A 24,283-nucleotide genomic window follows, 5' to 3' on the forward strand; every position below is an offset into this window, starting at 1 on the left:
GTGGGTTATTTTGTTTCTGTGCAGGGTAAATACTGGCTGCTTTATTTTAACACTGCAATTTAGATTTCAGTTTGAACACACCCCACCCAAATCTATCTCTCTCTGCACATGTTATATCTGCCCCCCCTGCAGTGCACAAGGTTTTGCCCAACTGCTAACAAATTTGATGCTGCGATCAACTCAGAATTAGGCCTGATGCCTGATGTACCAGAGGCAGGTGTTTAATACGAATATTGATATTTCAAAATATTTATTGATAAACTTAAGCTGATTACACACTAGACGATATATCGTCCGATATATTGTTCCATTGTGGATTGTAACAATATATTAGGTACATCATCTAGTGCACAGGTTCTCTAACTCGGTCCTCAGGACCCCCCCATGTTTTGCAGGTCTCCTCACAGAATCACAAGCGAAATAAATAGCTCCACTTGTGGACCTTTTAAAATGTGTCAGTGAGTAATTAATACACCTGTGCACCTGCTGGGTTACCTGCAAAACATGCACTGTGTGGGGTAATGAGGACCGAGTTTAAGAACGACTGATCTAGTGTGTACCCATGATATGCACGCTCCCGCAGGTCACTAGCGATATCTCCCATCTCCCTGAGAATGTTGCTAGCAATTACATGCTGTGTTTATGAACTTGCCGCATGCTGGTCCTGTCGGCAGCAATGTCGGGTTGGGTACACATTTTCTATAGCGTCAGGGCCAACAATTGGATGGAGCTGCAGCTCCAGGCCGCCCCATCAAAATAGGCCCACAAGACATGCTGCGCTGCTGTACACAGAAATATTTTTCTCCATGTACAGCAGCCACCTAAGTCCCCGCACTTTGAAACTGCCAACCCCCCTTCCCCCTTTCCTATCCACGGTTGAGAAACCGGACATAATTTGCTAATGGTGGGCACAGCATAAAGCTTCACTGCGCCGCACATCACCTGCCTTTCCAGCTCGGCATCACCTTGACATCACATCCTGCAGTGTGACATGACAAGCGCCGCCCCACCACCGTATAATTGCTTTGCAAGTGTGCAGCAGCCAACTCAGCTCTGTAAAGGTGGCCTTGATAGCTGTGATAGAGCTTCCCGGTTGCTGCTGATCATCGGCAATAGGCTGCAGTGTCAGTGTCCTGCAGTGCCTCTGCGAAAGGTGTGCACTGCCACTGACTGAAGATGAGACTCCTTATATTTTGTAATGCTAACATATAGTACAATGTATATAGACAGTCATTTATTGCAGCCTAGCTTGTCATTTTTTACCAAATCTTTCTATGTATGTATAAATATATATATGTGTGTGTGTGTGTGTGTGTGTGTGATATATATATATATATATATATATATATATATATATCAGGTGTATATGTACATATATAATATGTATGTTTGTGGATAGATATATATATATATATATATATATACACACACACGAAGATTTGTGGGTGATTTCTTACTTCAGGCTGCAAGTACTGCATATTCACATAGGTATCTGCATTTTTATGAAGGCACCAGCTATAGATATTCTGCTACTTTTGGTGCCAAATCCACGTGTGTATATATATATATATATATATATATACAGTTGTGCTCATAAATTTACATACCCTAGCAGAATTTGTGATTTTCTGGCCATTTGTCAGAGAATATGAATGATAACTCACAAACTTTTCTTTCACTCATGGTTAGTGGTTGGGTGATGCCATTTATTGTCAATCAACTATGTTTACTCTTTTTAAATCATAGGGGGTCATCTCGAGTTGATCGCTAGCTGCCGTTGTTCGCAGAGCAGCGATCAGGCTAAAAATCGGCATTTCTGCGAATGCGTACAGGCTGCAGTGCGCACACGCGACGTACTTTCACAAAAAACGATGCAGTTTTACACAAGGTCGAGCGACACTTTTCCGTCGCTCTGTTGATCGGTGAGTGATTGACAGGAAGTGGGTGTTTCTGGGTGGTAACTGACCGTTTTCCGGGAGTGTGCTAAAAAACGCAGGCGTGTCAGGCAAAAACGCAGGCGTGCCTTGGGAAACGGGGGAGTGGCTGGCCGAACGCAGGGCGTGTTTGTGACGTCAAAGCAGGAGCTAAGACTGAAGTGATCGCAAGGAAGGAGTAGGTCTGCAGCTACTCTGAAACTGCTTGAAAAAATGTCAGCACTGTTCTGCGAACCTTTCGTTCGCACTTCTGCTGAGCTTAGATACATTCCCAGAGGGCGGCGGCTTAGCGTTTGCACTGCTGCTAAAAGCAGCAAGCGAGCGATTAACTCGGAATGAGGGCCATAATGACAACAGAAACTACCCAAATGACCCTGATCAAAAGTTTACATACCCTGGAGATTTTGGCCTGATAACTGGGGTAATTCTGAGTTGATCACAGCAGGAACTTTGTTAGCAGTTGGGCAAAACCATGTGCACTGCAGGGGAGGCAGATATAACATGTGCAGAAAGAGTTAGATTTGGGTGGGTTATTTTGTTTCTGTGCAGGGTAAATACTGGCTGCTTTATTTTTACACTGCAACTTAGATTGCAGATTGAACACACCACACCCAAATCTAACTCTCTCTGCACATGTTATATCTGCCCCTCCTGCAGTGCACATGGTTTTGCCCAACTGCTAACAAAGTTCCTGCTGTGATCAACTCGGAATTACCCCCAACATGCGCACAAGTTGACACAAACGGGTTTGAATGGATACTAAAGGTAACCATCCTCACCTGTGATCTGTTTGCTTGTAATCAGTGTGTGGTTATAAAAGGTCAGTGAGTTTCTGGACTCCTGAAAGACCCTTGCATTTTTCATCCAGTGCCGCACTGACGTGTCTGGATTCTGAGTCATGGGGAAAGCAAAAGAATTGTCAAAGGATCTGCGGGAAAAGGTAATTGAACTGTATAAAACAGGAAAGGGATGGGGGGGGGGGGGGGGGGGGCGTGGCTAGTGTCCTGTCTGGAAAGACGTGTCCCAGGGGAGCTCCTGCCAGATTAAACCTTTTTACCCCCTTTTGGCTGTCCTGCCCTTGTTTGTCCCCCTCCTGCAGCTTCCTATTGCAGCCCTTGCTGCTTTGTGTACATTGGGGGTGAGCTGCGGAGCCGAAGCACAGGCTTGTCCTGTGCTTGCAGGTTGCGGCCTTCCCCTCGTGCTGCAGCCGGGGCCTCGATTTGGAACCCTCCCCCCGCCCGAGATCGGACGAAAACCGGCCGTCACGAGCCGCTGCACGGCTTGCCCCACTGCACCTCTCCTACCTGGGGGTCCCCGCCGAGCAGTGGAAGCGGCGAGAAGAGCCCCTGGAGCTGCGGGTCCGGCGCTGAACCGAGCGGCGGAGGTCCGGTGGCGGCGGCCATCTTGGGTGAGGCAGTGAGTGCAGCGCGAGCGCTGCGCTTATACGAGCGGCCCGCCCGACGCACACACACACCAGGGGGGTCTTACTGAAGACAGTGGGGGTGACGGCTGGTCCCTACCCCTGCCAAGGATTATTATAAAATAATCCACTGAAGGGACATACTAAATTTTACTGATGGCGGCCATCTTGGAGGAGGCAAAGCAGCTTCCCTATACTGTGCTGTCCCTTTTGTGCTTGTAAAGGAAACAGCTCTCTATTTCAGCAGGGAATAATTCTAGCACATCTGCTCTGCGCAAATAACTACCTGCAAGCACAGCACTATACTGTACATTCTTATTTCACTCCTCTTTTTACTGTATATACAGTGCACCCTGCAGAACCTGACTCTCAGAGCCCCCTGCTGGTGTTTGTTATACTACATTTCACCTACTCCAGGACGCTCTCCTGTGGATCCCTGTCACTGTTTTAACAGATTATTGGGGCCCTGACCCCTTGAATGATGTAAACACACAAGTGCCTGACTTCCCCCCCACCCAAATCATCTGATGAGCCCGCAACATTTTGGTGGATCTTTCTTGTAATCACTTCCTAAACGGGCACTTCTATCTCATCAGATACTATGAGCAGAGCGAACACCCGAGCAAAAAAACCGGGAACTTCACAAGATATTGCACAACACTTCTCACCCCGGGAAAAGCCAGCTGAAATTCCATCCCCGTCCTCTCGGCTGTCCACCTCTACCATGGATCCGACGGAGTCACCCTCAACCAAAGCGGATATTCAATCCCTCCAGAATATGATTTTGGACCTTAAGAGTTCTTTTACCTCCGCTCTCCAGTCAGCGATTGGTGAATTGAAATCCGACCTGGCGGCTCTGGATTCCCGCACCAGCTCACTGGAATCACAAATGGAAAAACAACAGGATTTCCGCAAACAAGTGGGTGAGGACATGAGCTACCTATCCGGCGAATTGGAATTCCTTAAGGATAAGGTTGAGGATAGCGAAAATCGCGAGAGGCGGAATAATTTACGCATTCGCAATATACCTGAATCTGTGTCGGCCTCCGAATTGGAACCTTACCTCAAACGTCTGTTTCTTTACTTGGTCCCGTCGCTCTCGGAATCTGCTATCTTGATAGAGAGAGCTCATCGTGCCCTGAGGCCTAAACCAAAGGACTCTGATCCTCCCCGCGATGTTATCCTCCGGTTTTTGTCTTTCAAGATTAAGAACAGTATTACAATGGCATGTAGAAATTCGACTTCCATTCTGTTCGAAGATTCCCGGATTCAGATCTACCAAGACTTGTCGCCAGTGACCATTGCTAAACGGCGTGACCTGCGCTCTGTTACCTCTACACTGCGCAATAATGGTTACAAATACCGCTGGGGTTTTCCTTTTCGCCTCATTGTGGAAATTAATGGCAAAGTTCATATCATTCGCTCTCCTGAGGACGGGGACAAGCTGCTTCGAAAACTTCACCTGTCCCCCGATGCTACATCTCAGATGTGAAGCTCCCCATGTTTAAAATTTAACTTTTACCAACGTTTAGTTTAAATAATTTTGTTCTCACTCTTGCTCAGATGTTCTGTTGACTTTATAATAGATACTGTTTCATATACGAAAGCCCATTTACCTTATCTTCGAACCGTTTTTTAATTTACTTTTATTTTAATTATTTTTTTCCCTCAGATATATGTACTCTTTGTATCGCTATGTTTTTATCTCGCTGTTCTGGTCGGTGGCTCGGAGGCACTGCCCTATGGATGGGACATGGGAATAGATCCCTACTCCGAGACACTGTGGGGCCTGCCTCTGGCTATCAATCTGCTCTGCGACTTTGCCATTTGATCTATTAATGTAACTTTTTTGATACTGTTTGCTATCTGATCGAAGGTCCGCCCTCTTTATTACAGATTAGTTTTGGGTGGGGGGTGTCAGCGCCTTGGCTTGACACTTCCTCCCCCAGTATCTAGGGATTAGAGATATTACCAATAATATTGGGTCCACACCCTCATCTGTTCCATTGTACTTGTGTCCCACCAGTGAGCTCTTCCCTTTTCTTTTTTTTAGAGCTCTATCTTAGCAGTCCGGTATCCTGCCTTTTGGATACTACGTCTGCTTTTCTCATTTTGTTTATTATCACTCTCCTCCCTTTCTAGATTCTTGCTACAGTTTGAGTGTAAGTTGACGCATCTGCATTCACAGTTTGATATATCCATTTATTTTATACTGTTGTTTGTGTGTTGAATTGTAAATTATTATTTTTTCTCTTCTCTCTCTCTCCCTCCCCTCACTCTCATTCACTTTAGCAGAGTCCGGGGCCTTATCGGTTTCCAGTAGCTTCTTCGTTCTTCAATTATGCCGCTAACGTGCCTGTCCATCAATGTTAAGGGGCTGAACACCCCCCAGAAACGCTCTCATCTCCACAGGTCTCTTAAAACTTTAAAAGGCGACGTGATTTTTTTTTACAGGAGACACACTTAAAATCGGCCTCCCATCCCTCCCTGACATCTAAACAATTTCCCATGGCATGGTACTCCAATAATGCTGCAAAAAGAAATGGGGTAGCGATCTTAGTTAGAGGATCCGTTCCTTTCCAGTTCCTAGACTGTAAATGCGACACTGAAGGTCGTTATGTAATGGTGAGAGGAAAAATTGGACACGAGGAGGTTACTTTGGCTAATCTGTACTCTCCAAACACGGCCCAATCTAAATTCTTCCGCAAGTTTTTCCACGACCTTTATTCATATAGACGAGGTAAGACACTTGTCGGTGGAGACTTCAATATGGCTCTCACGTACATGGATAGATCCGGTCCCTTACGTAGTGGCCGAACCCCAAACTCTTCAGTACTACACAGGGGTATGGCCGAGGCTGGTTTGTTCGATGTATGGCGTTTTCTTAATCCGACCACCAGGGACTACACTTTTTATTCCAATCCGCATGATGTGTACTCCCGCATTGATATGTTCTTGAGCTGTGCACCTCTCTCCCGGACGGCACGCGCTTCCTCGATAGTCCCACTAACTTGGACTGACCACGCGGCTTTAGCTGCGACATTTGACATATTTGATAACCCTGACGGTAGACCGACATGGAGACTTAACGAAACCCTATTGAAGATCCCTAAGTTTCAGGACTTAATTAAAACTAAGCTTCAGGAATATTTTGACATTAATGTAGAAGACGACTGCAGTATAGCTACGATATGGGAAGCCCATAAGGCGGTGGTTCGAGGATCCATTATTCAATTTGCGTCCCGCCGTAAGAGAAGCCAGGAAACTCAAATTGCTCTGTTAACAGACACCATTGCAACGCTAGATCGGGAACACAAACGCACACACTCTAAGAAAACACTAGCCGAACTTTCTAAGGCTCGTGATGATCTACAATCTCTTTTGGCGGAAAATATTGAGCGCTCACTTCGATGGGCTAATCAATCGTTTTACGACAAAAGCAACAAGGCTCATACTTTGTTGGCTAATCGCTTACGTGCCAAGAAGGCTAACCAATGCATCCATATTATTAAAGAACCCTCAGGCAACGTTACCTATGACCCCAAGAAAATTAATGGTATCTTTTCTGATTATTATAGAGCACTCTATAACCTTGACCCCCCGTCCGACCCCTTGACACATGCCGACCAGGCTCAACATTATCTAGATTCGTGCGCTCTTCCTCGTTTAGACGAGGCAACTAACTCTGCTCTCAATGCTAATATTTCTGCTGAAGAAATTGAAGCTGCACTAAAAACCCAGAAACCTTCTAAGGCCCCAGGCCCGGATGGCTACCCGATGATATACTACAAAACTTTCGCCCCTCAGCTCATTCCTCATATGGTTATCTTGTTTAACAAAATAATGCAGGGCACTCCTTTTCACACTGACTCCACGAACTCCCGCATTATAGTAATCCCGAAACCCGGAAAGGATCCCTCGTATTGCTCAAATTATAGACCCATCTCTTTGATAAATACTGATCTCAAGCTTTTTGCCAAAGTACTGGCGACTCGCCTAAATGCTGTGTTGCCGTCATTAATTGACCCTGATCAAGTGGGATTTATTCCCGGCCGCCAGGCCTCGGACAACACCAGACGTATTGTTAACTTAATTCATCATATAAACTCGACGAAAACACCAGCGATTGCCTTGGCGCTTGATGCCGAAAAGGCGTTTGATCGCATCTCTTGGCCTTTTATGTTTTCTACATTATCTACGTTTGGCCTCCATGGTCATTTCATCACTGCAATAGCGGCCCTCTATTCTAACCCCTCATCTACGGTCCTGACTAATGGATTAAGCTCACCTCGGTTTAGTTTAAAGAATGGCACTCGACAGGGCTGCCCTCTCTCACCCCTACTTTTTGCTTTATGTATTGAACCTCTCGCAGCCCGTATTAGGCTCAACGCTGATATTAGGGGTGTTACTGTGGGACAGAGCTCGTATAAAATATCTCTGTTTGCGGATGACGTCCTCTTGACTCTTTCTAACCCTCTGATCTCTCTTCCTAATTTACAGAAAGAACTACTTTTGTATGGTTCCCTCTCTGGTTATAAAATAAATCATACCAAATCTGAGGCCCTCGCGTTTAATGTTTCATCCCATACTAATTTGATTTTAACCTCCTCTTTCCCCTTTCTCTGGAGACCCTCTGCTATCAAATACCTTGGCATATTTATCACTAAATCCTACTCTAGCCTCTATCAGGCTAATTATGTTCCTATAATTAAAACTCTCACTCAAGACCTAGACAAATGGGATCGGTTATACATTTCATGGATTGGACGGATTAACGCCCTAAAAATGAATTTCCTTCCCCGTATTCTTTATCTGTTCCAGACCATTCCGATAATGGTGCCCCGAAAGACTTTGGCTTCCCTGCAGACCCTGTGCAACAAATTTATTTGGGCTCATCGTAAATCTCGATTAAGACGAACCTTGTTGACCAAGAGTACAACTTCTGGCGGCTTGGGATATCCTAATCTTCAGGCTTATTTTAACGCCTGTCACCTTAACCACGTAGTGTCCTGGCATTCCCCCCGAGGGATTAGAAAATGGGTCGATATTGAGAACTCAATATATCAGGGTATTCCCCTCGACTCTCTTCTGTGGCTCCCCAGGTCCTGCAGACCAGCCTCGGCCTATTCAGTCCCCACAATTAAATTCACCCTTGGATTGTGGGACAAACTCCGCACCACTTATAATCTTTCTTCATACCCCTCACCTCTGTCACCTATCTGGGGTCACCCTGCCTTCCCCCCAGGCAGCGAACGAAATATAGCAGCCCCATGGCAATCTCAGGGTGTCACGAGATTTATCCATGTTAAAGGCCACGCAGCATCGACCTCTTTTGGAGATTTTCAAGAGCGCCTCGGTATTCCATCCTCGTGTCATTACCATTACATTCAAATTATTAGCTTTCTTAAATCTCAGCTTAAAACTGCCCCTTTGAGATCACCCACCTCCTTTGAACATATGTGTATACTTTCGATTGTCAGAAAGGGGAATATCTCAACAATATACAACTCTATTTTGACTCCAGATCCTCCTGCCCGTGAACCCCATGAACTAGCCTGGGAATCAGACCTCTCCCATCCGTTGGAAGATGATCAATGGGAAGAAATTAGATTGCGCACTGCTAAAGCTTCTATTAGTGTGGCGATTAGGGAGACATGTTACAAAGTTTATACCAGATGGTATTTAGTCCCCTCCAGACTTCATTCCATTTTCTCCGCAACCTCGAATTTATGCTGGAGACTTTGTGGAGAGGAGGGCACCTTTTTCCATGTATGGTGGACCTGCCCCTCTATTCGCCCCCTCTGGAACACAGTTGGAGCGCTCATCGCCCAAACTTGCGGACATAACGTGGATCTCTCTCCTGAAATCGCTTTACTTCATGCCCCCATATCGTCACTACCCAAAATCCAAGATAAGCTTGCTATGCAAATCTGCATGGCGGCTAAATCTCTGATTGCTAAATGTTGGAAGGACCATAAACCGCCCTCCAAGGCATTACTGATGGCTAGGATTAATTATATAGCCAATATGGAATATATTACCAGTCTGAGGAATAACACAGTGGCCCAATTCCACAACATTTGGTCCCCATGGTACCTCGCGCGTTCTTTATTAATACCCGGACTCTGCTAATACCTCTAACACCTCTGCTATTTCCTCTTCTATTGTCTTTGCATTTACTCTTGTACTTTTTCTTACTCTTTCCTGTTTTTTATTTCTTCTTCTTTCTCTCTTTTGTTTTTTACTTTTAATAAGTTTTTTCTCTGTTTTGGTATAGGTCCTATACTATAAATGAAAAATAAAATGAGACTGATCATGTACATGCTTGAATTTACACAGGGTACATACTGCTATTACTTGATAGCCTGTATTGTCATGGAACTGTATATTCCACTCTAATGCAGCCTGTAAAATCTTTTATATGCATGTTCAATATCTTGACCTGTACAACTTCGATATTGTTTTGGTTATTGATCAATCTCAATAAAAACCCTAACTTTAAAAAAAAAAAAAAAACAGGAAAGGGATATAAAAAGATATCCAAGCAATTGAGAATGCCAATCAGCAGTGTTCAAACTCTAATTAAGAAGTGGAAAATGAGGGATTTTGTGGAAACCAAATCACGGTCAGGTAGACCAACAAAAATTTCAGCCACAACTGCCAGGAAAATTGTTCGGGATGCAAAGAAAAATCCACAAATAACTTCAGCTGAAATATAGGACTCTCTGAAAAAAAGTGGTGTGGTTGTTTCAAGATGCACAATAAGGAGGCATTTGAAGAAAAATGGGCTGCATGGTCGAGTTGCCAGAAGAAAGCCATTACTACGCAAATGGCACAAAGCATCCCGCTTACAATACTCCAAACAGCAGAGAGACAAGTCTCAAAACTTCTGGAACAAAGTCATTTGGAGTGATGAGACCAAAATTGAACTTTTTGGCCACAACCATAAACGTTACATTTGCAGAGGAGTCAACAAGGGATATGATGAAAGGTACACCATTCCTACTGTGAAACACGGAGGTGGATCGCTGATGTTTTGGGGATGTGTAAGCTACAAAGGCACTGGAAACTTGGTCAAAATTGATGGCAAGATGAATGCAGCATGTTATCAGAAAATACTGGAGGAAAATTTGCACTCATCAGCCCGGAAGCTGCGCATGGGACGTACTTTGACGCTCCAACATGACAATGATCCAAAACACAAGGCCAAGTCGACCTGTCATTTGCTACAGCAGAATAAAGTGAAGGTTCTGGAGTGGCCATCTCAGTCTCCTGACCTCAATATCATTGAGCCACTCTGGGGAGATCTCAAACGTGCAGTTCATGCAAGACAGCCCAAGAATTTACAGGAACTGGAGGCTTTTTGCCAAGAAGAATGGGCAGCTTTACCATCTGAGAAAATAAAGAGCCTTATCCACAACTACCACAAAAAACTTCAAGCTGTCATTGATGTTAAAGGGGGCAATACACGGTATTAAGAACTGGGGTATGTAAACTTTTGATCAGGGTCATTTGGGTAGTTTCTGTTGTCATTATGATTTAAAAAGAGTAAACACAGTTGTTTGACAATAAATGGCTTCACCCAACCATTAACCATGAGTGAAAGAAAAGTTTGTGAGTTATCATTCATATTCTCAGACAAATGGCCAGAAAATCACAAATTCTGCTAGGGTATATAAACTTATGAGCACAACTGTATATATATATATATATATATATATATATATATATATATATAAATCCTCTGTGTGGTCCGGCACTCACCGCTCCCGACAGGTTACTTGCTCCGGTGCCCTCCTTAGAGGTTGTTGCTACCTCAATATATACGGAGAAGAAAGGCGGCACTCGGAGACTGGCAAATTCGGTGATCTGCACTGTTATAATAGCACTGTTGTGTAGTATTTATATGTTTATTTTATGTTTTTCCGGTGGTTTATTAACTAAGACTGTCTCTATGGTTTCCATGGTTACAGAACGTGTGCACGTCCACAGCCGTTGCGGGATGACGTCCGGGGAAGGACGATGACACTTCCGGGTTAGACAGGGTGACGCGTCCGGAAGTGCGGGGTCCGGAGCTCCGGCCGGCGTCGCCGCGACGGGGGTTGGCGCTTCTTGGTATGGTAAGGTATTTAATGTTATTCTTACACTGTTTGCACTTGTGTTTGGTTTGTCCTGAGGAAGGGGGTACGTCCCAGAGTGCAACTAAACTTATCATCCACTCACTGGTCATCTCACGACTTGACTACTGCAATGTGCTCCTCACTGGCCTCACTTGCTCCCACATCGCTCCCCTCCAATCTGTCCTCAACTCTGCAGCTAGGCTCATCTTCCTCTCCCGCCGCTCCACTTCTGCCACTCCCCTTCAACAAAATCTACACTGGCTCCCATTCCCCTACAGAATCCTCTTCAAACTCCTCACCCTCACATACAAGGCCATCTCTAATTCCACTGCTCCCTACATCTCCAACCTCCTCTCCCTTCATACTCCCTCCCGCCCACTACGGTCGGCTGATGACCGTCGCCTCTCCTCTGCCTTGGTCACTGCTTCCCATGCACGAGTTCAGGATTTTGCCCGTGCTGCACCCCTTCAGTGGAATGCGCTCCCCCGCTCCATTAGACTCTCCCCGACCTTGCAAAGCTTCAAACGGGCATTGAAAACCCACCTATTTATCAAAGCGTACCACTCCAATGCATAACCTAGTCCTTAGGCTGCTCCTCCATCCCCCTGCCCCATGCCTTGGACATCTCTGCTTTGCTCGCATACCACCATCAGGCTTCTACCTGCTTGCACCTCATGTCATCTGCCTGTTGCCCCTCCCCACTAGATTGTTAGCTCTTCAGAGCAGGGCTCTCTTTCCTCTTGTCTAAACCCTCTTCTTGACACATTTCACTCAGCGACCATCTTTACCTGCTTTCTCTCCTGCTGGTAAAGGCTCATCTCTATCTATGGCCGCCAGCCCCAAGTAGTACAATGATTACTCCTTCGCTACTTACATCTAAGCTGTATTATGTTTTGAGAATTGTGTTGCTCTTTTTTACCTGCACTCCATTTTTGTTATTTATTTACTGTTATGCTAAGTTTTGTCTCCCTGTACTGTCCTTTGTACGGCTCTGCGAAACACTTGTGGCGCCCTATAAATAAAATGTAATAATAATAATAATAATAATAATAATAATTAAACACTTGATGGTTTTGTTTCACCGAATTTGCCAGTCTCCGAGTGCCGCCTTTCTTCTCTGTATATACAAGTTTGAACGAATGCGGAGTGCCAGTCCTATGCTGTTATACACTGCTCAAAAAAATAAAGGGAACACTAAAATAACACATCCTAGATCTGAATGAATGAAATATTCTTATTAAATACTTTGTCCTTTACATAGTTGAATGTGCTGACAACAAAATCACACAAAAATTATCAATGAAAATCAAATTTATTAACCCATGGAGGTCTGGATTTGGAATCACACTCAAAATGAAAGTGGAAAAACACACTACAGGCTGATCCAACTTTGATGTAATGTCCTTAAAACAAGTCAAAATGAGGCTCAGTAGTGTGTGTGGCCTTCACGTGCCTGTATGACCTCCCTACAACGCTTGGGCATGCACCTGATGAGGTGGCGGATGGTCTCCTGAGGGATCTCCTCCCAGACCTGGACTAAAGCATCCGCCAACTCCTGGACAGTCTGTGGTGCAACGTGGCGTTGGTGGATGGAGCGAGACATGATGTCCCAGATGTGCTCAATTGGATTCAGGTCTGGGGAACGGGTGGGCCAGTCCATAGCATCAATGCCTTCATCTTGCAGGAACTGCTGACACACTTCAGCCACATGAGGTCTAGCATTGTCTTGCATTAGGAGGAACCCAGGGCCAACCGCACCAGCATATGGTCTCACAAGGGGTCTGAGGATCTCATCTCGGTACCTAATGGCAGTCAGGCTACCTCTAGCGAGCACATGGAGGGCTGTGCGGCCCCCCAAAGAAATGCCACCCCACACCATTACTGACCCACTGCCAAACCAGTCATGCTGGAGGATGTTGCAGGCAGCAGAACGTTCTCCTTGGCGTCTCCAGACTCTGTCACATGTGCTCAGTGAGAACCTGCTTTCATCTGTGAAGAACACAGGGTGCCAGTGGCGAATTTGCCAATCTTGGTGTTCTCTGGCAAATGCCAAAAGTCCTGCACGGTGTTGGGCTGTAAGCACAACCCCCACCTGTGGACGTCGGGCCCTCATACCACCCTCATGGAGTCTGTTTCTGATTGTTTGAGTAGACACATGCACATTTGTGGCTTGCTGGAGGTCATTTTACAGGTCTCTGGCAGTGCTCCTCCTGTTCCTCCTTGCACAAAGGCGGAGGTAGCGGTCCTGCTGCTGGGTTGTTGCCCATCTATGGCCTCCTCCACGTCTCCTGATGTACTGGCCTGACTCCTGGTAGCGCCTCCATGCTCTGGACACTACGCTGACAGACACAGCAAACCTTCTTGCCACAGCTTGCATTGATGTGCCATCCTGGATGAGCTGCACTACCTGAGCCACTTGTGTGGGTTGTAGGTCATACAGGCACGTGGTGGCCACACACACTACTGAGCCTCATTTTGACTTGTTTTAAGGACATTACATCAAAGTTGGATCAGCCTGTAGTGTGTTTTTCCACTTTAATTTTGAGTGTGACTCCAAATCCAGACCTCCATGGCTTAATAAATTTGATTTCCATTGATCATTTTTGTGTGATTTTGTTGTCAGCACATTCAACAATGTAAAGAACAAAGTATTTAATAAGAATATTTCATTCATTCAGATCTAGGATGTGTTATTTTAGTGTTCCCTTTATTTTTTTGAGCAGTGTATAACAGCATAGGACTGGCACTCCGCATTCGTTCAAACTTAGCTGGTGCCTTCACATATACAAACGTATAAATTTATATAGATTCCAGGTGCGTCACTCGGCGTTAATAAAGACATTAAACCATAATGGTTATTTCAGCGTTTCAGTGCCCTTTATGCACTATCGTCAGGATCCTGATGATAGTGCATAAAGGGCACTGAAACGTTGAAATAACCATTATGGTTTAATGTCTTTATCAACGCCGAGTGAAGCACCTGGAATATATATATATATATACACACACACACACACACACACACACACACACACACACACACACACTAGTTTAGCTGCCACCTCAGTATCCGCCTTCTAATCTATAGCCCTCCCCGCCACCCTCCACATGCGGCTGTGATCCCCCTCCCACCACAGCTCCTTACCCCCCCCCCCCCCCCAACAGCTTGGTCCTGCATATCCATCACAAATCTTCCCAACCCCTTCCCCATCACAGTTCGAGACAGAACCCCTTGCTCCTATACTAAAAGCAGCAGCTTATTAAGGAGATGGGACAGCCATACACAATAATTATGTATATATATATATATATATATATATATATACATACATTTGTAAGTGTGATTAAGCAGAGTGTGCCCTGTCTATCTTGTATATGAGAAAATGCACCATGACTTTTTAGAGAGTGTCACACTGATTGGATAATCAGTGCTGATGTGGTCACTCCTAATGCTAAGCATGGCTATCACCCACCTTAGATCTAATATATTCTCACCAGCGGCAGCTCCTACCTGGGTGGAGGAAGGGGGTCTGCCACTGGCCATGCTGCTTGGTCCCTGCCGCTAGGTCCCAGCATCTGCACAATGTAGCTGATAGGCGCTGGGACCGGCGCATATGCACTAGCGGCGGCGGTACCGTGCATGCAGGGAGTGGCTTCCTATAGGAAGCCAGCTGTTTGCTAATTACAGCCCATACTGGGAGTACCAAATGGAGGAAACACCCCTCAATGGGATTGCTTGTCCTGCGGGTGACTGTGAGGTAGGACTTCCAATAGGAAGTCCCACGGATTGCATTTGGCTTCACTGACGTGAGCTGAGGTGACGTATTTTACTGGAGGGGAGCTGTAGTGCTACAGTCCCAGTGGTGCAAGTATGCGGGTACGCTCGGGTATGGAGTACCCTTAAGAATTTGGCAGCAGGTACGCAGTACCACCTGCAGCACACTTTGCCATTGCCACAATTATAAGTGCCACAAAGCAACAAGACCATGGTGCTTGGCAGCATGACGGCTCCTCCCACTTTGTCAGGGTTACTGGGAGTGCGACAGTGGCTGTATTTTCCTGTTATAATGGAGGCATTACTATATATTGTCATTAAATTGGGGGCATTACTATATATAGCTATTATACTGGAGGTATCACTATATATTTCTATTATACTGGAGGCATTACTAAATATTTTTAGCTTTGCCTCCAGAATACCCCCAAAAAGGGGCTGTGTCATGTAGCCACTCCCACTAGCAGCATGTGGCCACGCCCCATCACAACACATGACCACGCCCATTTTTTGACACTCAGTACCCATAAGAAAATATTTCTACTTGCACCACTGTACAGTCCATAGGTAAAATCTGCCCCTAGTTCTCGCTATGGTGCATATTTTGTAACCAGTTCTACCCTTAAAATATGCTGAAACTATTCTTTCCACATTTTCTAAAGGCAGAATGAGGAAAGGGGGTCCCCCCACCCCCGGTGGGGGTTGAGGCTTTTAAAAGTAGGTGCTTGTCACACCCTATGGCACAGACCAAACCTCCACAACATTGGTCACAACCCCCATGTCACTAGTAACATCCCAGCAGCCAGGTGCGGTTCTTGGCGCGGGCACCCCACATCCCGCTCCCCGGCTACAGCAGACGCCGTGGGGGTGCCCGCTGCAGCCGGCTCCATCGTCAGACACTAGAGGTCATAATTGACCTCTAGTGTTTGTGCAGCGCTGCTATGGGAGAGACATCATGACGTCTCTCCCATAGAGAGGAGCGGGCGGCCAGACGGAGCAGCAGCGGCAGCTGCAGTCAGGAGCAGGAGCGGGGCTGGTAAGAATTGTTTTTTGTTTCTTTTTTTGTGTTTGTAAGCGGCTACTAGGGGGCAGAGCTACAGGGGGCACAACTACTGGGAGAATATCTACAGGGGGCACACCTACTGGGGCAAATCTACTGGGGGAAAAGCTAGAGGGGGCAAATCTACATTACAGGGGGCACAGCTACAGGGGACACAGCAACAGAGGGCACAGCTACTGGGGGCACAACTACTGGGGGCATAACTGCAGAGGGCATAACTGTGTCCAAGCCCCTCCCCTATGAAGCCACGCCCCTATTTTTACCACGCGCACTGTTTTACCAGGGGGGGGGGGGGAGAGTGGGCACCAGTGGAAACTTTTGCCCTGGGCGCCTCAAAGTGTAGAACCGGCCCTGCCTGCAATGCGGATCACACCCACTGCGGCTACACACAATAGGGCCTTCAGAAATGTCAGCTCCAGGCCCATGTGGACCTTAATCTGGCACTGTCTAGTATGTACCCAGCCTTATTCAACAAACAATCTAAACATGATGTCAGGGACATCATTTTGGTGGTCATTCCGAGTTGTTCGCAGCCAGCAACTTTTTGCTGCTGCTGCGATCATCTAGTACACGCCTATGGGGGAGTGTATTTTAGCTTAGCAGGGCTGCGATCGCTTGTGCAGCCCTGCTAAGCTAAAAAAATTTCAAGTAAAACTAGACCAGCCCTGGACATACTTACCCTGTGCGACGATCTCTGCGATGCTGGAGCCGTCTTTGCCGTCAGACATCCGCCCTCCGTTCTTCTGGACACGTCTGCGTTTTTCTTACCACTCCCCAAAAACGCCAGCCAACGGTCCGGATCCGCCCAGGAATGCCTTCTGTCTGTCAATCTTCTTGCGTTCGGCTCTGCGGCCGCTTTTCTCGTAGAACGCGATGTAACGGGTCGCCGGGCAACCCGCGCAAGCGCATTCCGGACCCGTTCGCACTGCAGCGACAAACCGTTGCATGGGAACGGGTCGGAATGACCCCCTTTACCCTAATCTGTTTGTAGGTCCCTGCACTCTTAACTGTTGGTCAGAGTGCAGTAATTCTATACTCTGTAATGCCGCCACCAGGGACGTGCAGTCAGGGGAGGCAGTGCCTCCCCTGACATTAATAATGACAGTAATACAAAGAAGATACTTGCGACACATATTCTGTACCTTAAGTATCTTCTTTATATTATTATAAACAATTAAATGCATTCATTTCGTTTGGGAGGCACCGATAGTAGTGCCTCCCATTGACAATGGTAACAGGGATAAAGCGGGGGGCAGGGCCAAGCCATGGGCTGTAAAAGCCCATTAAAAAAAAGTAGAGGAAGCAGCACTTACACAAGTGCCTCAGTGACAGGGGCATGCTTTCAGCTCACATGAAAGCACACCCCTGTCCAGGGGCGGAACTGCCGGAGACAACGGAGTCGGATGCCGCCGGGCTCCTGCCTTGGAGAGGGCACCTGCTCCGTTGTCCCCCGTTCCGTCCAGAGTACCCATTTTACACCTGTCCTGCAGCCGCTGGAGGACCCCGCCAAGCGCATCGCCTATCAAACTCAGCGGCGCTCGCTCGCTCCTCCCCTGACGTTTAGGAGCTACTGTATCTCTCTGGCTCTGCTGATTGCTCTGGTCGCGTGACATCTGTCCACGACTCGGAGCCTGAGTGAGCAGCCGGCCAGGACGCAATGCGGGCGAGTGGTGTCTTCAGAGTATGTACACTGCTCTGTGGGACTCCGTTGGTGGGGAGAGGGGGGGAGAGAAGTCTGCAGCTGCGGGACTCGGTGGGGAAGGGGGGAAGAAATCTGCAGCTGCGGGGCTCAGTTGGTGGGGAGGGGGGGGGGGAGAAATCTCCAGCTGCGGGGCTCAGTTGGTGGGGAGGGAAGAAATCCCATGTGACTCAGCACTCCGGATATAAAACCCCAATCAATCCTGTTGAATGCCTTATCAGCATTTGTCAACAATAAAATCACAGAGGCATCCTAGGTGGAGATATAATGGATAAGGGCTATGAGCTTGGAAGTTTTGTCCCTGGCTTCGTATCCCGTTAAAAACCCCACTTGGTCACTATGTATAAGGGGGGAGGCACTCGATATCCCGTCTGTCGGGATCCCGGTGCTCTGCATACCGGTGCCGGGATACAGACAACTAATGAATAGCGTGGCGTACTCACCCCGCTGTCGGCATTCCGGTGGTCAGAATACTGGTGTCGGTATGCTGGGCCCCGGGATCCCGAGCGCCGGTATATCATAGTACACCCGTATAAGGGAGGGTAGGAGACGTTTCAATCTATTCGCTGGAATTTTGGCAAATAGTTTGACATTGACACTGAGAAGGAAGAATGCGTGGTAGCTGGGACACAGGGAGGGATCCTTACCCTCTTTGGGAATGACCATAATGTAGGCAAGAAAAGGGGGTTTGGTTGGAAACTGTGTTATAGGCCTGTAGAAGTAAGGGGATCAATTTAGCTCTAAAGGCTTAGTTATAATTGAAGGTAAAGCTGTCCAGTGCCAGAATTTTTCATGGAAGGGTTATATTTGATAGCCTCTTCCAATTTAGGTAGAGTAAAAGGTCTCTCTAAATCCTCACGGTCAAGGTTACTTAGCCTAGGAAACCCTATCCTATTGAGAAAGTTCACTAATGGCTTGTCTTTTCACAGAAAAATCAGGGTAGGCCATAGGAGCGGGTAGGTTATACAATGAAGAACAATAATAAATGCTGCTGCGATCTTGTGGGTGTCACGGTGAGCTAGACCAGTCTCGTCCTTAATTGAGGATATGAAGGTCAGATCAGCCTGTGTCTTGGAGAAAAAAAGACCAGATGTTATCATGAAAAGGAAGGTCATAAGGGGGGGGGGGGGGGGTAAGGTAAATCCCTAGATATTTGATCTTTCTAGCCTGCTATTTAAGTTAACTTTAAGAACCTTGGCTTCTTGGAAAGGGGGGGGGGGGGGGGTCATAAAGCAGCATGGCCTACAACTTTTAATAATTAATCTTCTAAGCAGAAACAACCCTGTAGGTGCTAAGCAATGAAAAAAGCTTAGTGTGGGAGAGTGTTGGCTGGGTCTGAGAGAGCAGGATGCCATCTGCGAACAGAGAGATGGAGTTGGTATAACCGAGGCATACTCATTGTATATCGGGCTTGGATCTGATGTGGGAAGCAAGTGGTTTGATAACAAGAGCAAATATCAAGGGAGAATTGAGGCAGCGCTGTCGAGTATCATTACTAATGGTGACCGAATCAGACGGTAATGCCAGGACACCAGTAAGGAAGTCACCAGAAAAGGCAAAAGCTTCAAGTGCAGCTCTCATGACTCCCTAGGAGATCCTGGGGAAAAAAATCAGCATCTAAGCAGTGCATAATAGTAGGTGATCACCTGGAGTTTGTAACATGGATAAGATAAACAACAAATCTAATGTTATTCCTTGCCTGGCACCCCAGGATAAATCCAACTTGGTCATAATTAATCAGGAATGGGAGGAATGCATTTAAATGATTTACCGAGATTTTAGCATAGATTTTCAAGTCTAAATTGAGAAGGGAGATTGGCCTGTAACTAGCACAGAGAAGGGGGTCTTAGCTTCCCTTAAGAGTCACTGCAGTTCTAGCTTCCAGCATTTCAAGAGGGAAGGGGACACCCTGAAGAGCATCATTAAAGAAGGAGTGAAGATGGAGTGAGAGCAAACTCGAGAACATATAATATACAGCCATAAACCCATTAAGACTGGGCGATTTACCATTTTTATGGTCTTTAATAGTGAGGTCTATCTCGTCAGTTGAAATTTCAGCATTAATCTGTGCAAGGGCGGTGCGCTAGAGCTGAGGAAGTTTAGATTTAGCAAGAAAATCAGAAACTAATGCAGAGGTGGAGTGAAGTGGTGGGGAGAATGTAGAAGGCAATGTAGTAGTTTTGGAACGCAGCCATGTGGGCAGTGGTGCAAGTAGAAATGTTTTCTTAGTGGTACTGATAGTAAAAATGGACGTGGTCACGTGTCATGAGGGGTGTAATCACACAAAACTAGGGGAGTGGCTACATGACTATAGGGGCATAGCCACATTATGCCACACACCGTAATGCCCCTTACACATTATGCCAAACACCGTAATGCCCATTACACATTATGCCACACACCGTAATGCTTATTACACATTATGCCACACACCATAATGCCCATTACACATTATGGCACACACCGTAATGCCCTTAACACATTATGTCACACACCGTAATGCCTATCACATATTATACCACACACTGTAATGCCTATTACATATTATGCCACGCACAGTTATGCCACTGACACCATTTTACAAAAATGCCCCTTATAAAGTATGCCCCAGCAGTTGGCTGGTGGTACCATATTTCTTAAAGGTACTCTGTACCACCCTACTTTCAGCACTGCCTGTTGGTCCTATTTGATAGAAGGTGTGATGCAAGGATTTTATCTGCTTTATCTCCCTTTTCACAGAAAGTTTGCTTGAGCCATTTAAGGCATTTTGTGTCTCCTATTTGTAAAGACCATAGGTACCCTGTATATTTACTGCCAAAAGCCCATTCAAGTGTAATGGTGTTGCCATTTTTCTCATGTGAATACTCCCTTTACTTTGCACCAGAAAATTGAGGATAAAAATGGTAAGTTTCTCATCCTCACAGGTATTGTTGAAGATGCTCCAATCACCCTAGTCAGGCAACAGTTTCAGAAACTTTTTATGCATCGCATGCATTTAGTACTTGATCACCTTCATCGATAGTTTTTCATTACTGGGATAAGGCTAACCAACTTCTAGCACGTAAACTTTGTGGTAGGCATGCCAGTAATAGAATCCAATGTCTCCCTCTGGTACCAAATGTCTTCACCCCCTTGACATTGTTAACTTGTTTTTGGAGTATTATGCAAAATTATATAATTTACATGAGGATGCTTCTACTCCCCATACTACCTTGAAAACAGTAGCCTGGCGTCTTGGAACGTCCCCTAGTCCTTGGAGGAAAGACAGCTGGTAATTCAACAGCTGCCTAAGTGTAAAGCTCCTGGCCTTGATGGATTTGTTCACTCCTTTTATTCTGCATTTGGTGAGGTCCTTTCCCCTCTTTTTATTCCAGCTTTATACAGAGGCTTTTAACACTGGCTCCTTTTCAGCAGAAATGGTGGAAGCTCAAATTGTGACTATTCTGAAGCGTCGTAAGGACCCCTCTGAATGCAAGAATTATAGGCCTATAGCACTCCTTAACACAGACATTAAAATGTATGCTAAGCTGATAGCTAATCACCTCAACCCTTAGCGCCCACAGCTGATACACCCAGACCAGGTGGATTTAGTTATTGGATGTCAGGCTCCTGATCATACTTGCAGGGTTTTAGATTTGGTTGAGTGGGTGGGGTGTACCAAATCATAATTTTTTCTCCTTTATCTCAATGCTGAAAAAGCATTCGATAGGCTACACTTGGGGTATATGCGCCAGGTAGTATCCAAGTTCGGACTCCATGGTGACATTTCCAGCTGTATTTCTGCCCTTTATGCTGGCTCTTCATCTCAAATCTTCAGCAATGGTTTTCTTTCCTTTTCGTTCCCAATTTCTAATGGTACTAGGCAGGGGCGTCCCCCTCTCTCTGTTAATATTTGTTTTATCCTTTGACCCCCTTGCCCAAATGATCCATTTTTCCTCATTGTTCCCGGGGCTGTCAGTCTCTAATACCTATAATCTACTGCCAATAATAGTTCACAGAAACCAATTAAGACCCCCTCCCCACCAACTGAGCCCCGCAGCTGCAGATTTCTTCCCTCCCCCTCCCCACCAACTGAGCCCCGCAGCTGCAGATTTCTCCCCCCCCCCCTACCCACCAACTGAGCCCCGCAGCTGCTCATCTAACCCCTTTGACGTTACTAATGGTACTAGACAGGGATGCCCATTATCCCCCCTGATCTTTATTCTTTGTATGGAGGTGCTGACAAGGTCTATTAGGTTGAACCCTATATATACTGTATTGGAATTTCTCTTGCAGGGGATGGAGCATAAATTATCTCTCTTTGCCAATGACCTATTGGCCACGATTACGAATCCTGTAGTCTCCTTACCTAATTATGTAGATGAATTCAAGGTTTTTAGGGACCTTTCTAATTTCAAGGTTAACTACTCCTACAATGGCACGCCTCCCAATTAAAATACCTGGGTGTAACCCTCACTAGAGACCTGTTTTGCCCGTTTGAAGCTAACATCACCCCCATTTTGGCCAAAATTTGCTGTGATCTGCAGTCCTGGAAAGCTAGATGCTTTCTGTGGTTCAGGAGGTTGGGCATACTTAAATTGAACTCCCTCCCTAAAATTCTCCATCTGCTGCAGACCCTCCCAATTCTGATTCCCCCCAGATGGTTTATAGACATTCAGTAGGGGGGGCAGTAGGCCATGCTTGCGATTAGATCTAATGTTCAGACAAAAGGTCAAGGGGGGATACGGCTCGCTAACATTTGAGGGTACCACTAGAATTGTCTCCTGAATAGTTTTCTGCAATACTATTATTATTAATATTATTATCATTATTATTATTATTTAGAAGTGGATACTTCTAAACAGTGGGTACAGATTGAGAGTCAGGCACTGACTGTTCCTCTTTCCATGACACAGTGGCTTCCGTTCTAGGTTTGACGTGGGATTTTTCTTAATTGGACAGCTGCAGAGGGAGGGCAAAATTGCATCCTTTACTGGTGTGCGTGATAAGTGGATCTTGCCTCTGGAGGAGCACTGGCGCTATCTTCAAGTTCACCACTTCCTACACTTTCTCTGTATCTCTGGAACCCTGCTTACGGCCCTTGCGCCTTTTGAATGCTTGTGTGCCAGTCACATGGCCCCAGCCCATGCCATCTTCCTTATTTAGAATCTCCTGTCAGAGGATGCTGGTCTAACCCTCCCCCACTTTACTGAACTTTGGGATCGAGGGCTTGGAGAGGAACTTGGTGAAGTTAAATGCAAAAAAACAATTGATTATGCCATGCCTGCTCCCCTAGTGTTTGTGTTTTGGAGACCAGTATTAAAATGTCCAGCTGGTACAGATGTTCTGATACTCTCTCTAAAATGGGGATTGTGTGCCAAATACTTGCCGGCATTGCTCTAATTCTCCAGGCAAGCCGTTTCATATCTGGTTGTTCTTCCCTACTCTCCATCCTTTTTGGAAGGAGGTACTCAGCCTCTCTGCGAAAATTCTTGGGGAACTGGTACCTTTGGATCCTCTTTTCCCATTGTGCCATTTGAATAATGCTGCTAAATCAGTTATTCCGGTGCGGTGGCTTTGCTCCTCTCCTCCAACTATTACTGACTGATTTAATAAGATAGATTTTTTTATGGATATCGACAATATATTGCCATGCAACATTTAGAGATACCTGGTTCTGCTGGATGGACTTCAAGGCTTCAACAGCCTTCAAGGATACCCTCATCCCATACATCCCCCCCCCCCCCCTTTAGGTTCTATGGGACCTTTTTTTCTTTCTGTGAATTTCCTCGGAGTGGTTCTTGCTACTCTATTCATTCTGATCTGGAGCACTTCCTGTCTTCTTTCTTTGTTTTCTTTCACTGTCCTTCGTATTTCCTTCCTCCCCCCCCCCCCCCCCCCCCCCAATGCTTCTTTACTCCCCACTCTCCGGTTTGGTTTTATTGTAATTTACCCTTTTGGTTTATTTTTCTTAATGTTGCTTTTTATTTCTGTGTAAGTATCTCTGATTTTTTGGGGGAAAATTCATATTTTTATTCTTTTGACTACTTCTCGCCTTGATATTTGATTCGCATGAGATGTGTTTCAGCGTATTCGCACTCTCTATTGGTCCATTTTGTGATATGCCTGTCTTTGTTTCTGCAGTCTGTGTTGTATTTGTTTTATTCCATCTTAATTCAATAAAAAACATTATGCGCTAAAATTAATCTGCCCACTCCAATCTCTCCCTTGAACTCTTTTTGGCACAACGCTCTGTTTCCCCCTGGCTCGTCTACTGCAAGATCTCACGGCTGTAT

General features: G+C 45.9%; 1 protein-coding gene across 1 annotated transcript in view; it reads left to right on the forward strand.

Moving 5' to 3' along the window:
• The window catches only part of TOB2 (transducer of ERBB2, 2), a 288,621-nt gene that overhangs the window by 231,032 nt on the left and 33,306 nt on the right, over window positions 1-24,283 (forward strand). Inside the window, exon 2 of the transcript XR_010186878.1 lies at window positions 11,328-11,474. The gene's annotated coding sequence lies outside the window, so the exon portion shown is untranslated. The remainder of the gene's footprint in view (window positions 1-11,327; window positions 11,475-24,283) is intronic.

Source organism: Pseudophryne corroboree, chromosome 9 (assembly GCF_028390025.1).
Source record: "Pseudophryne corroboree isolate aPseCor3 chromosome 9, aPseCor3.hap2, whole genome shotgun sequence".
Taxonomy (NCBI): Eukaryota; Metazoa; Chordata; class Amphibia; order Anura; family Myobatrachidae; genus Pseudophryne; species Pseudophryne corroboree.